Genomic DNA, 13,770 nt, shown 5'->3' with positions numbered 1-13,770 from the left:
CAAAAAATCATTGAGGAACATTACATTCCCAGAATTCCCATTCACACAGACATCTCCCCTGGCTCTTGTGCCCTCCCTCCTTCTCTAACAGTCTCTGACAGTGGTAGGGCAGAATAGTCCCAAAGTCCACGGTCTCTGCTTTTATCTCAAGCTTAGAGGCAGCCTCAGAGATGGAGAGAAGCCGGAGCATCAATAGGAATTGCCATAGTGCTGTCTGTCTTCTCTGCCATCCATGCTTTGCAACCTAATTGTACTCAGTAGCAGTTGATGCTCTCAAGGTAAAAAAGGTTAAAAAACCTTAGATTTTAACCTCTAAACAAAGAAACCTTGAGGGCTTTCCTTTCACATCCAGAAGAATACTTTTTCCCTGTAATGATTAGTACTATGGAAAAATCACAGGTTCTCAAGCCGAGGGTTTAATCCTTCTACTTTTAACACTGCTTAGATGAGCTAGGGCACCTGTGTCTCATTTCTCCCCTTTGAAAGGAGAGAATGGTCTCTTAAGTCTTTTCCAACTTCAGAGCTCTGAGTCTGCATCTTACTATGAGAAATAGCAATTCAATAACCATCTTCTAATTTTGAGATCCCCTAAAAAGGAGGGGGAAAGGACAGTAGTGATTTCCCTGTAATGATTAGTACTATGGAAAAATCACAAATTCTCAAGGAGGGGGTCTTATCCTGCTTTTAACACTTTTATTTAGGTGAGCTAGGGTAAGTCCCTTCACTTGTCTCAAAGGAGAGAATAGTCCCTTAAGTCTTTTCCAACTTCAGAGCTGAGTCTGCACCTTGCTATGAGAAATAGAAATTAAATAAGCATCTAATTTTGAGGCCTCCTAGAAAGGAGGGGGAAGGGATAGCTGTAAAAAAAAATCTGATGTATTTCTTGCCTTCATAGAGCTTTCAGTCTAATTGGTAACATAAACTATAAGATCACAGATCTAGAATGAATCTAGAGATAGATCAGGAGCTCTTTATTGTATAGATAAGGAAATTAAGGTATAAATGGATTAAGTGATTTGCTCAGGAGTGAGTATCCAAGGTGGGATCTGAACCTAAGATTTGTAGATCTCACATCCAGTGACCTTATTAAAACGCCTTCTTGTATATAAAAACATAATATAAATTAGAATATGTGGTAAGGACACAGGAGAGTTCCGTGTGTGAAGTGCAGAGGGAAAAGTTCATTTCTGACAGGGAGAGGTTTTCTGGAGGGGCTGCCATTTGAGCTAGACCTTGAAGTTGGGGAAGAGGTTAAAAGATCAAAATGGTGGGGAGATGGTATTGCAAGAATAGGGAATGGCATTGGTAAAGATCTCAAAATAGGCGAGACATGTATGAGAACAAAAATCTGGGTTTTAATAAAATATTGGAATCCCTCCAAGGGGAAAAAGAGTCTTACATTTCCTTTTCTTTACTCACTACCTGGCTGGCAGAGCCTCATATTTATTGGCTTTTAGGTGCCGCTCAAAGCTTTTCCCCATCTTTTGGTTCTTGTGATCCTCACAATAGCTCCATGAGCCAGCAGGGCTAGAGCAGCAACTAACCATGTCCAGAGACCCTGCCCAGAGATCCAGGCTGTGACCAAGCAGATGCGGCTATTGGAGGGAAGCCCTAAGTGGGTCATTCCGCTACTTAGGGAGAATCGTTGGAGACAAAGGATGATTCTTTAGGAATAAAATTCAGTTATAGGCTAAGAGAGAGCCAGCTGCTCATCATGGCGTGACTGAATCGCTGGGTGGGGGAGGAACTCTAATTAGAAATGTTTTCAGAATCCAAGGTGTACAAAAAGCAAATAATGTCTATTCAGACTTCAGACCTTTATTCATGTTGTTTTATTCATCGTCTCCGGTTTACCCTCAGGACTTTCTGAGACTTCGTGGTCTGGCTCCCCAAAATGCAACTGCTATTCAGTGGAGGTCTCTTGTTTGGGCTTTGCCCATGGGCTCAGCCACCCCAGAAACTAGGGTGGGATAATTGGGGCTTTGCCTCAGGGTGCTGAATTTAAAGGATGCTGAATAGATCTCTGGATATTACTTGTTACAAAGGAAATACTTAGTTCGAGGAAGGGTATCAAACATGAGACTGAGACTTTACCATACTTTCCCTCTAATCCCCTGAATGGCAGCCATCAGTATCAGTCTCGTTCCTTCTCTTCCAACCCCTGCTGGGGATGTGCTCATTGCCAATTTCCCTACTTTGTAGTTTGTGGGACTGCCTGCAGTACTAAAAGTTTTAGTTATGGCTCTGGAACCCACCCATTTTCAACCCTGATCTGGACTTCCCCATGGCTGTGCACAATCCTACAGGTATAGGATTATTGCCTCAAGTCCCAGCAGGAAGCGGATGAATTCACTGAATTAGCAATCTGTGTGAGGGTGTAGATCTCAGGGTCCAGGTCATTCCTCTGGGCACACACTCCGTCTGTCCTTCCTAACTTAGGCACATCCACCAATTCTAGTTTATGTTCTCTCCTCTGTCACCTATTCCCAATATGAGCTTCTACAAGAAGAAATGGTGAGACCTAAATACTATTGGCTCCTACTACCCCAGGTTCATGAATGCAGTATAATATTATTATGCTGTAAAACGATAGCACTATTTCTATAGAGTTTTAAGCCTTGCAAAGCACTTTACAAATATCTTCTCAATTGATCTTCACAATAACTCTGGGTGGCAGTATTTGAACTCAGATCTTACTGATTCCAGGTCCAGGATTCTATCCACTATATGACTTAGTTACAAGGGGAAATATGGAAAGACTCATGTGGGAGAAGAGAATTAGATGGCCTATGAATACCCAGTGGAGATGGCCTGGCCATGAATGCCTATTGAATGAAGCAGGGCTTCAAGCTCTCTAGAAATCCACTCAGAAGGCTTTCCAGAGAGGCTTGTCTACTTTTCTCTGTCATCTACAAAGATAGCCATCTCCTCATGTAGAATATTTTGCTAGGTCATCTCACAATATGTAACTTTTGGTCCTTATATCAGAACCTTCCCAATATATACAAGAGCAGCCAGAAGGTACAATGTCCTCCGACCTGGAATCGGGAGGACCTGAATTCAAATTTAGCCTCAAATACTTATTAGTATTTGGACAAGTCACTAAACCTCAGTTTATCTCAGTTTCCACATCTGTAGAACAAGAATAATAATAGCACCTACCTCCCAGAGTTGTTGTGAGGATTAAATGAAATATTATTTATAAAGTAACTTGTAAACATTCAAGTGATCCCTAAATGCTAACTAAAGAAACTGTCTTAGAAAATAACCTGGTTATGGTACAGAAGACCTCTGGATCCCAATTTGCATACATAATGATCCTTCAGCATTTCTCCAATGATTAAGGAAGATTAAGTCCTCCTCAACCATTTCAGAGTTGCTTTTATAAGTTCCCATGTTTCTTAATTTCCAAGTGTCTTTTGTCATTGAGTGTCCAGCACCTGGGACAGTGCCAGGCTTGTTGCTAGTGCTTTAAAAATGCTTTTTGTATTATTTACTTCCACCTTAAACGATTGACTCAGACTATGGAGCTCCTCCTGGCACTGAGTCATTACCTCTTGCTGCCATTAGAGCAATTTGCTGTGTGATACCCTTACTATCTTGAAGGTCAGATAACCCAAAGAGTCCAATCAAACCTAGCATGGTATCGTGGAAAGATCACTGCCTCTGGAATCTGAGGAACTGTGTTCAAGTTCTATCTGTGGTGCTTATTACTTGTGATCTTGACCAAGTCTTTTTAACTTTTCTGGGTCTCAGTTTCCTCATCTGTGAGATGGAGGAGTTGGACTAAATGACCTCTGTAGTAATTTCCAGTTTTTCAATCTGTGGACAGTGGTGCTATTTATATTTGAGGGTAAGGTCTGAGTGTCTCTAGAACTCTCAGATTAGGGACTCTTGTATCAAACAACAACTCCTACCACCACCACCACTGAAGCAACGATTGCTGCTACTGCTGTAGCAGGTGCTGTAGAAGAGAGATAGGAAGGCACAAGTGAGATCATCACATCACTTCCCCTTAGATCTTAAAGAGACAGCCCAAAATTCTGAGCCAAAAAATCTAGAGAATAATAGTAACCCTCCTGGACACTGTCCATCTCAGACCCTACAACCATCATTAACCTTTTTTTTTTTTTAAAGCTTTTTATTTACAAAATATATGCAAAGATGTTTTCAACATTCACTCTTACAAAACCTTGTTCTAATTTTTTTTCTCTCCCTTCCCTCATCCCTTCCCCTACCTGCAAATGATTCAATCTATGTTTTAACATGTGCAATTCTTCTATACATTATTTCCACAATTATCATGCTGCCAAGAAAAATCAGATCAAAACTGTGCATACCCTTTGATCCATCAGTGCTACTACTGGGTTTATATCCCAAGGAAATACTAAAGAGGGGAAAGGGACCTGTATGTGCCAAAATGTTTGTGGCAGCCCTTTTTGTAGTGGCTAGAAACTGGAAAATGAATGGATGTCCATCAAATGGAGAATGGTTGGGTAAATTATGGTATATGAAGGTTATGGAATATCATTGCTCTGTAAGAAATGACCAGCAGGATGAATTCAGAGAGGTTTGGAGAGACATCAACTGATGCTGAGTGAAATGAGCAGAACTAGAGGATCATTATACACTTCAACAATGATACTGTATGAGGATGTATTCTGCTAGAAGTGGATATCTTCAAAATAGAGAAGAGCTAATCCAATTCCAATTGATCAATGATGGACAGACTCAGCTACACCCAGGGAAGGAACACTGGGAAATAAGTGTAAAATGTTTGCATTTTTTGTTTTTCTCCCCAGGTTATTTTTACCTTTCAAATCCAATTCTTCCTTTGCAATAACAACAACAACAACAAAAGTCGGTTCTGCACATATATATTGTATCTAGGTTATAATATAACATATTTAATATCTATGGGAACACCTGCCATCTAGGGGAGTGGGTGGAGGGAAGGAGGGGAAAATTTGGAACAGAAGGGAGTACAAGGGATAATGTTGTAAAAAATTACCTATGGATATGTACTATCAAAAAATGTTATAATTATAAAATTAATTTTAAAAATATTTTAAAAAAACAAAAAAAAAAGAAAAATCAGATCGAAAAGGGAAATAAATCATCAGCCTTTATGAAGATGTCACCTGTTTTGGCAAGTGCTGTGCCTTCTCAGCAGCCACAGCCCCTGAAGATCTGAAAAAGAAAGCTCTCACCACCAAAGTTCATGGCTCCATCAAATGGCATAAATGGATGTAGTTTGATCAGTGGAATATTATTGAAGGAGATGACTACCATTTGCTTCGCTACTAAACCCTAAAGACCATGAAGCCTTTCCATCTGACTTACAAGTTTCTCTGTGTGTGGGCTCACCTGCTTGTCCATGTGTATTCCCAGCACTTAGCACAGTACATAATACATGTTAAGTGCTCATTCAATGTTTTTTCATTTATTCATCTATTTTGTTTTCCATCCCTCTATCCAACCTAATTCTCTAAATTAATTTACAAAATCTATGTCTTACACACTGAGAGTACAGGAAAAGGCTCCTATACCCTCAATGTAAGTCCAGTTGGGAGTCTGATGGGAAATGTTCAGGATTTGGAAGCTTCAAGCTCCAAGTCTGCTACTTCCTACTTATAAGGAGGGGTTGAACTAGGGACTTGTTTCTTTTTCTGTTGTACACATTCTCTAAATGTGTACATTTAAAGTCTTTTTCAAATTGGCTCCAGTTAACTTTTGCAAGTATACTATATATTAATCTCCTTCCCCTTCACACACTCTCTGGCCAAGCAAAATTGGCCTTCTGGCTGTTTCTAATTAATAATATCCCATCTCCCTGTTCCCATGATTTGTTCTGACTATCCTTAATTCCTGAGATGCCCTTCTTCTCTACCTCTACTTTTTGGAATCCAAGACTTTGGAGAGGGGGAAGAGGGAAGGAGAAAGAGGAGGAGGAAGAGGAAAAGGGAGAAACAGAAACAGAGACAGAGACAAACACAGAGAGAGAGAGAAAGAAAGAAAGAGAGAGAGAAAGAAAAAGAGAGAGAGAGAGAAAGAAAGAAAGAAAAAAAGAGAGAGAGAGAGAGAGAAAAAGAGAGAAAGAGAGAGAAAGAGAGAGAGAGAGAAAGAAAGAAAAAGAGAGAGAGAAAGAGAGAGAGAGAAAGAGAGAGAGAGAAAGAAAGAAAAAGAGAGAGAGAAAGATAGAGAGAGAAAAAGAGAGAGAGAGAAAGAGAGAAAGAGAGAGAGAGAGAGAAAGAAAAAGAGAGAGAGAGAAAGAGAGAAAGAGAGAGAGAGAATGTTTTCTCCTAGTTCCTTGGTGTCAAGGAGTATTTTGTTTTTGTCTTTAGATCTCTAGTGACTAGCACACTGCCTGGAACATAAGAGATGTCTAATAAATATTTGTTGATTTGTTTTATCTTTCTGGAATGTAATATGGAGAAAATATTGTATTGTATTGTATTGTATTGTATTCAGCCTAAACCCCTCAGACAAGTTCTTCCTACAGGGACCCAGGGGTTTTCACTCATCTTTATTTGCTAAAAACCTTCTCTGGACCTTTGCCATTCCCAGATTACCCAGAAGGATCTTGAGCCCTAGGGAAGGAGCAGTGTCAAGAATGGGACCAGAGGGGGCAGCTAGGTGGCGCAGTGGATCGAGCACCAGCCTTGAATTCAGGAGGACCCGAGTTCAGATCTGGTCTCAGACACTTAACACTTCCTAGCTGTGTGACCCTGAGCAAGTCACTTAACCCCAGCCTCAGGGAAAAAAAAAAAAAAAAAAAAGAATGGGACCAGATCTGTTTGCTCTATTGGTGTGATCTAGAGATCAACTCACTCAGCTGGCATCCATATTGGTTCTCATTTTGAAAAGCTGATAAGTGCTTCCCTCCCAGACAAACCCATTCTTCCTGAAGGAGAAGGCTCTGCTTCCACTGGAGATGGATTACCATGAACCGTGAAATAAAGAGAGGGGAGAATTTACCAATAGTCCCTTCCTGTTCTTCTTTGGACCAGGTGTCTTCCTTCAGGCAATATCTGCAAGAAGGAATAATTTTTGATCTCTGCTTGTCTGTAAATGAAGTAAGAAGTCTTCTATAGTTTTTTCTTAATTTTTTTGGTCTGCTGCCTTTTTCCCAATCGCAAGTTACCTGGACAGATACAGAGCCTGACCCATTGTTTCTCCCCTCCTCTGTCCTACAAAGATTAGTTGTCCTTTATAAACTTACAACTATCTACACATATACTTTATATATTGAGTCCGGAATACTTCTTTTAAAAATTGTTTTATTTTTCAATTAGCAAGCACTATTGAGATGGGAGAGAGGGGCAACTAGATGGTTTCTGAGGATCAGTTCAGATTTCCCAGTAGTCTATAATTTCTATACGGCACACACACACACACACACACACACACACACACACACACACACACACATCCCTCTTGGAAGAAAAACAGGAGAGTAGCAACATGCCATAATGTCATTAAGATCTGAATTCAAGCACCAGCCCTGAAGTCAGGAGGACCTGAGTTCAAATGTGACCTAGTACATTGAACACTTCCTAGCTGTGTGACCCTGGACAAGTCACTTAACTCCAATTGCCTTAGCAAAAAAAAAAAAAAAAAAAAAAAGTGATTTTGAAGAATTGAGACAAAGGATGGCTCATGTCAAGATATCATCCTTGTGAGATCATTGGTCTTCAAAAATGAATGACAACCGCCAAAAAATTTAGGAGGGAGGGGACACCCAAACAATTGGGGAAATTAGGGAAGGTGTTTGAGCTAAACCTTGAGTAGAACTCAGAGTTCCAATAGAAAGAGGCAAGGAAGGAGAGCACTCGGGGTAAGAGGGATACCTGGGTAAAGAGAAGAGACTGGATGGAGGTGGATTGTTATCTAGAAGGAATAGCAAATAGACCAATCTGGCCAGTACTTAGGTTACTTTGAGAGGGTAATATGAAATTATTCCAGGCTCTAGATAGGGAGTATGAACCCAGATTGTGAAGGGTCTTAAATGCCAGAGGAATTTATATTGTTTGCTGGAGACGGTAGGGATCTGCTAAAGCTTTTTGAGAATGAGATTGACATGGCCATCAATTCTAGTGAAAATTGAGGAACATATCCCTTTTCTCCACCTATGGGAAGACTGAGCTATTTTCCTTTTCTCCCTAGCATGGCCCCAGTCTAAATTTGCCAATTCTTCAGTCAGTTGCACATTCATAGCCACGTGCAACCAGACACACGCCTGCTCAGAACAGGTCATCTTGGCTGCAAAAGGATTAGGACTGTGGAGAGGGAGGATGGGGAATGGGGAGAGAGAGCACCTCCCCCTCCACAGCCCAGGCACCCCTTGGGCTGACGGCCACAACTACAAGGAAACTGCTTGGAATCCTCCCAGCATCCTTTGTCTACCAGCCACGGAAAGCTGGCTAGCCTGACATACATACTGACCATTCCATTGCTCTCATTCATGGAAAACCCTGAATCCAGGTGACGACCTTTGCCAAAGCTGGATGATTTTTCATGCTGAAAACTCAAGACCACTTTGGAGCCTTGAAAATTGTAACGAGGCCCTGAAGAGGCATTAGAAAATAGGTGGTTATCATAGAGAAGGGTAAAGTCTTTGTACTGGGGGAGGAAGAGAAAATGAGCGGTCTCACATCACTTTTCCCCATCCAATGGTACCCAGCATGGAGTGCTTGCAACTAGCATCTGTTTTATTCTATTTCCCAGGCAAAGCAATCTGCCCCAAGTACAGACCTGTCCCAGCTTTGTTTGCCTCTCTTCAATGCAGGCAGCCCCCTGGCTTAGAAACTGGCCCACACGGTTGTTAAACTGGAATGGTCAAAACTAGAAATAGCAGCTGCCCTTCGTCCAACAACGGGGATCGGCCAAGAATAAGTGCTTAGAGAGGTGCTTTCTTTTAGGGAGACTGAGAGTGATAATGAGCTCCTAAGATTGTCTCTTTCTGAGTTTCTGGGCAAAACCATTGTTTCATGTAAAGGTCAAGGAAATGTAGTTTTGGAAACAAAAATCTGGAAATTCAGAAGGGAATGTATAAGATGGTTTCTTTGAAGAGTAGCAGTAGAGCTGGACCTAGGGCAGGTGGTGCAGTGCTGGGCCTAAGGTCAGGAAGACCTGAGTTCAAATGTGGTCTTAGACAGTTACTAGCTGTGTGACCCTGTGCAGATCATTTCATCCCATTTGCCTCCGTTTCTTCATTTGTAAAACGAGCTGGAAGTGGAAAGGACAAACCATTCTAGTATCTTTGTCAAGAAAATCACAAATAGGATAAGAAGAATTGAACATGACTGAAAATGACTAAATAAAAGAGCTGGATTTGGAGTCAGATGATGTATATCTTGAGATCTGATTTTGTTCCTTGCTTTAATGTGTGATCTTAGGCAAGTTGCTTCATCTCTCTAAGCCTCAGTTTCCCTTTCTGCAGAATGATGGCATTGGGCTACATTGACTTTATGTCTCCAATCCTATCATCTTAAGTGGTGGGATCAGATGATTTCCTAAGATCTCTTTTAAATCAGGAATTATGTGAAACTATAATCCTATAGTGAAAACTTGACAGTGAAATCCAGCTGTCTTGCACCCTCATAAACCAAGGACCTGGCCCCAAATAAATAATAATCCCCAAAGGTTTCTCAGGTCCCAGTTAAGCATCACCCATTCCCAATACCAAAAGTTCATGGTCCACTAGAAAAAGTCTTGGATTTAGAGGCAAAAGTTCTGGGTTTAAGTCTTGATTCTTCTATCTATTTCCTTTGGGATCTCCAAAAATCATTATCTTCCTGAAACTCATTTTATTGTTTATAAAAGAGTGATAGCTCTCTTGTTTCCTTCTCGGTGTGATTAGTGGGTAAATGCATGCCCAGTGCCTCACTTAAAAATGGGTATTGAACTGAATTAAACTGGATAATGGTTGTTTTTATGATTTATGGTGGAGATCTATGATCTTGGGGATGAGGGCTTGACTCTTCATTTTCCTTTGTATCAGTTCATCTACGTCTTTCCATGCTTCTTTTTATTCACCATTATACTTGTTTCTTATAGCACAGTAATAAGCCATTATATTCAAACACCATAATTTATTTAGCTATTTCCCACCCCCATCTATTTTGTTTCTAGGTCTTTGCCACAACCAAAAGATTTATAACTATGCCTTTCAACAATGTAGATGGTGATACAACCACAAGTTCTTATCCTGTACGATTCTTGTTCATGTTCTTCATCAAATCCTCCATGGGATGGAGGTTGGAAAGGGATTCAATGTACTAGGGGTCTTCTTTGAGATTTCTTAGCATTGAAACATATGGATGCCCTTTTTGTAATGCAAGAAACTGGAAACTGAGCGGATGCCCATCAGCTGGAGAATGGCTTAAAAAGTTATGGTACATGAATGTTAGGGAATATTATTGTTCTGTAAGAAATGACCAGCAGGATGATTTCAGAGAATCCTGGAGAGACTTACATCAACTGATGCTGAGTGAAATGAGCAGAACTAGGAGATCATTGTACACAGCAACCAATTCTGATGGACGTGGTTCTTTTCAACAATGAGACGACTCAGACCAGTTCCAATGATCTTGTGATGGAGAGAGCCATCTACACCCAGAGGGAGGACTGTGGGAACTGAATGTGGAGCACAACATAGCATTTCACTCTTTTTGTTGTGATTTGCTTGAATTTTATTTTCTTTCTCATTTTTACCTGATTTTTTCTTGTGCAGCAAGATAATTGCATAATTATGCATGCCTATTTTGGATTTAACATATATTTTTATCATGTTTAATATATGTTGGATTACCTGCCATCTAGGGGAAGGGATGGGAGGAAAGGGGGAAAATTAGAACACAATGTTTTGCAAGGGTCAACATTGAAAAAATTATCCTTGCATATGTTTTGAAAATAAAAAAACTTCAATTAAAAAAAAAGACACGGCTGCCCATCCATTTCCCCCCACTCTGGCCACATGACCACCTATCTCCTGTTCTAGTCAGACATTTCTTTGTTAATGTGAAGCGGATTTCTTAAGCTCACCATGCATCTCTTCATTGACCTATGGATGACCTGCAACTTTAATTCTTCAGAGACTGGTATTCCATGCTTCACAGCCAAATAGTTTCTTGGGAAGAATTTTGGTATGAGAAAGATGAGTCTTTGTGTCGGAGAGAAACTTTGGGTCATTAAGCACAGTGGATAATTTTCTAAATGTGACACAGATTGCTTTCCTCTTCATTCAATTCTGGATATAAAGTTAATAGAAATGTAAGCTGTTAGCTGCATGAAAAAGAATCTTCAAAAATGAAGTTTTATGTTTTAAATTGTTTTAAAAATATGTTTTAAAAATAAATTTTATTCATATTTTTTGTTTTCACATTTCCTAAATTTTCTTCATATCCTTTTCTCTTATCTCTGTTACCCATTCCATACAACAAAGAACATTTGTTTGGAGAAAAATAGAGGAAAAAAAAAGAAAAACCAAACCAATCACTACATAAAAAAACTTAAAAATATATGCAATGTTCCACACTTGTGGACCTCTTCAAAGGAGTGGGGGATATCTAATATCTTTTCTTTGGATCTATGCTTGTTCTTTGTAATTTCACATTTAATTTCAATTTTTTATTGCTGTTTTCCCCCCTTTTATGACTATAGTCATTGTGTTCATTGCTTTCTTGACTCTTTATTTCACTTTACATCAGTTTGTCTAGGTCCTTTCATGTTTCTCTTTATTCAACATAATTCTTGTTTCTTGCAGCATAATAATATGCCAATAATATTCCATAATTTGTTTGACTATTTCCCCATCTACAAGCATCTATTTTGTTTCCAGATATTTGCAACAACCAAAAGACTTACATATGTGCCCAGGATCATATAACCAGAATGTGTCGAAGGTAAGAGTTGAATCATCTAAGTTTTCTTGACTGTAAGACCAGCTCTTTATCCACTAGGCCATGCTGCCTGGATTATTACTAGTCTCCCAGTTGGTCTACTTATCTCAAGTCTTTTCACTCAGTCCATTTTTCACCCAGCTGAAATAAATCCTAAAACATAGGGGGGACCATGGATCTTTCCCAACTCATCACCATTCAGTAAACTTCAGTGGCTCCTTACGATCTCCATTATTATAAAATATAACCCCCCCTATATTACTTTAAAACTTTCCTAAGCCATCTCCTTCTTACATTTCTAGTTTTCTTACACTTATTCTTCTCTTTTTTAAGTTCAGCAACATTGGTTTCCTTGCTTTTCCTCAACATGCTATTCCATCTCCATTTTTATTAGCAAGTATTTGCACTGACTGTTGTTGATGCCTGAAATTCTATCCCTCTTTTTTGTCTCCTCGCTCGCCTGACTTTCTCTTCCAGCCTTGCCTTCTGCAAGAAATCTTTCTCAATCCTCCTTGATCTCAGTCAATTCTCCTTGATCCTCCTCTAAGGCTACCTTTAATTTTATCTTGTCTATATCTTATTTGTACATTGACTCCCTCATTAGACTGTGAGCCCTGTAAGAATAGGAACTGTCTTTTGCCTTTCTTTGTATCCCCAGCACTTAGCAAAGTGCCCAGAACATAGTAGTAGACGCTTAATAAAATACTTGTTGACTTAACCTCTCAGAAAAACAACAATATACATAGCATGCATATTTCATTTTAAAAATGAAAAAGAAAAAAAATCTTTTTTAAAGAATTTGTTCACAATAATCTTTTGAGAATATAGTAAGAGGATTATTATCACCACTTTAAAAAAAAATAAGACTCAGGTAACTTAAATGGCTTGCTCAAATTCATCCTCTAATTAATTTCAGGAATTGTATCTGGGCCTCCTGATTCCAGGTTCAACACCATTCCCATTATACCTCATCAGTACACTTTAAAGTTGGTAAATAATTTCATATCCCTTATTTAATTTCTTCTAAAAACAGCCTTATAAGAGAAGCAGAGCAAATATTATTTCTTTTTTTAAGAAAACACATTTTATTTTAATTTTTAAAGTGCAGATAACAATAATTTCTACCAAATGGAAATGTGTGGATAAAGCCAAAATGGACATTTGCACATGAACAAATATTTAAAAATTCAAATATTGATAAAACCAAAGTTAAATCCTAAAATCTGAAGATGGTTACTTACAATGCTACAGAAAATTGAGAGGAAGATTTTTTTGAAGAAATGATAAAAAAATTTTTTTTGTGCACATACAGATATTCAATTCAATTCAAGATGAGCTTGAAACTTTAGAGCAAATATTATTTCAAAATAATAAAGAAATTATTTACAGAATCAAGAAACTAAGTCTCAAAGAGATAAAATGATTTGTCCATTCCAATAGATTTGGATCTAGAGCAAGAACTATGGAGACTGAATATGGGTCAAAACATAGTGTTTTTTATCCTTTTTTGCTGGCTTTTTCTTTCTCTTACTTTTTTTCATTTTTGGTTTGATTTTTCTTTCACAATATGACAAATGTGAAAGTACACCTAAAATTAGGAGACCTGGATGCAAGTTTTGGCCTACTAGTCACTGCTGACCTAAGGAAACAGTTTTTGTTGTATTTTTTTCCTTTGGATTCAATTTCTTCATCTGTCAAATGGGGGGGACTGAATTGACTAATCTCTAAGTTACCTTCCAGTTCTGTAGCTATGATTCTAATTCAGGAATACTGGAAGTTAAATAAGCTTTTGTGGGTTAGCCTGGCAACATGCCCACTACTTACAAAGTTGGTACTTAAAAGGAACAGAAATCAACATCCAACTTTA

The sequence above is a fragment of the Sminthopsis crassicaudata genome, chromosome 6 (assembly GCF_048593235.1).
Source record: "Sminthopsis crassicaudata isolate SCR6 chromosome 6, ASM4859323v1, whole genome shotgun sequence".
Lineage (NCBI taxonomy): Eukaryota > Metazoa > Chordata > Mammalia > Dasyuromorphia > Dasyuridae > Sminthopsis > Sminthopsis crassicaudata.
Note: the sequence above shows the minus strand (reverse complement) of the source record.